This window comes from Erinaceus europaeus, chromosome 20 (assembly GCF_950295315.1).
Source record: "Erinaceus europaeus chromosome 20, mEriEur2.1, whole genome shotgun sequence".
NCBI lineage: Eukaryota > Metazoa > Chordata > Mammalia > Eulipotyphla > Erinaceidae > Erinaceus > Erinaceus europaeus.
In genome coordinates this window covers 48,677,318-48,679,240 of record NC_080181.1, presented here as the reverse complement: position 1 = coordinate 48,679,240, position 1,923 = coordinate 48,677,318, and the positions used below count along the sequence as shown (strand labels likewise).

At 42.2% G+C, this 1,923-nt stretch overlaps 1 non-coding gene across 1 annotated transcript; it reads right to left on the bottom strand.

The window, feature by feature from the left end:
- Nucleotides 1–879: 879 nt before the first annotated feature.
- On the bottom strand, nucleotides 880–1,012 carry LOC132535163 (U11 spliceosomal RNA). The gene has a single exon (XR_009546947.1). It is a non-coding gene; the product is annotated as a U11 spliceosomal RNA (small nuclear RNA).
- Between the last annotated feature and the right edge of the window lie 911 nt (nucleotides 1,013–1,923).

Sequence of the window (1,923 nt, the reverse complement as noted above, 5' to 3'; positions counted from 1 at the left end):
TAACCTGGTGCTTAACCACTACCCAGCCCCCCCATTCCTTTATTTGTTTTATCTGATAAGACAGAAATCGAGAGGAGAGCGAGGAAGAGAGAAAGAGAGACAACTGCAGACCCATTTAACTCCATCCCTTGCAGGTGACTCCTATTTAATCAGTCTCTTAGTACCTACAGCCTCATAACTCCCACAAAAGTAGGTCACACCAGGGCCACAGACTTCAGGTTGATCTAGAGACTAGAAAGAGTAGTGGTGACCCAGGAGGCTTTCTCACAGGAATAAATGAACCAATAAGTAATATTAAAAAAAAAAAAACAAGCAGCAAACTCAGAATCCTGGGAGTTTTGAGTCAGACCTCAGGCAATGAGAATGCCAGAGTGATGGCTCTGGTGCCCCTTCTGTCTTCTATAAAGACATAAACTTTAAGGAAAAGGAAAATACACACACACACACACACACACACACACACACACACACACACACACACGCACACACACACGCACACATACACACAGGCTGGGCAGTTAAGCACACTAAGCACAGAGTACTAAGCACAGAGACCCAGGTTGGAACCCTGTCCACAGGGGGAGACGTTTCATAAGTGGTGAAGCAAGTCTGCAGGTGTTTGTCTTTCTCTTTCCCTCTCTATCTCCCCCTCCCCTCTCAATTTCTTTCTCTCTGTCCTGTCCAATAAAATGGAAAAAAAAAAAAAAGGAAAATAACCTCCAGGGAGAGTGAATTGGTAGTGCTGCCACTGAGCCCCAGCGATAACCCTAGAGGCAAAAGATAAATGAAAACACACACACACACACACACACACACACACACACATCTTCATAAAGGCAGTGGCACTATCACCATCACCTAACATTTTTTTTTTTTTTTTTTTTCGCCAGGACCAACGATCACCAGCTGCCCTAACAACAAAAATTATGCTTCCGAAATCTCTTGATGTCGATTCCGCACGTAGAGCAAACGAGCTGCCCTACGTGTGTCACTCACGACAGAAGCCCTTTTTTTTTATCACCTAACATTTTCGAGATCCACACCAAACAGGGCAGCCCAATTTCCCCAAACCTCTAGTCATTATCCAACATGATTGCTTGACCACTAGCACATTTTTTTTCTAGATTCTTCCGAGCTTTTAAAAAATCTTATTCATTTATTTATTATTGGGTAGAGACAGAAATTGAGGGGGGGGAGACAGAGAGGGAAAGAGACAAAGACACCTGCAGCCTTGCTTCACCACCCGTGAAGCTTTCACTCTGCAGGTGGAGACCAGGGGCTTGAACCTGGGTCCTTGCATACTGTAATGTGTGCGTCACTGCATCCTTCCCCCCCACCCTTGGCCTTTTTTTTTTTTTTTTGTAATGTACCCTCCTTGAGTAATAAATTAGCTTCACTACTGATGTTTTTCTTGACATTAACTTCTCCCCACTCTTCCTTTTTTTTTTTTAATAATTTATTTCTTTATTGGGGAATTAATGTTTTACATTCAACAGTAAATACAATAGTTTGTACATGCATAACATTCCCCAGATTCCCATTTAACAATACAACCCCCACTATGTCATTCATCATCTTTCATGGACCTGTATTCTCCCCACCCAGCCACCCACCCCAGAGTCTTTTACTTTGGTGTGATACTCCAATTCCATTTCAGGTTCGACTTGTGTTTTCTTTTCTAATCTTGTTTTTCAACTTCGGGCTGAGAGTGAGATCATCCCATATTCATCCTTCTGTTTCTGACTTATTTCACTCAACATGATTTTTTCAAGGTCCATCCAAGATCGGCTGAAAACGGTGAAGTCACCATTTTTTACAGCTCCCCACTCTTCCTTGCCTGTGTCTTCTGATGTCTTAGACTGAACAGCAGTTTTATTAGAGATTTGATATTGATTTAGAAAATTATAAGCTAACAGGGGTATA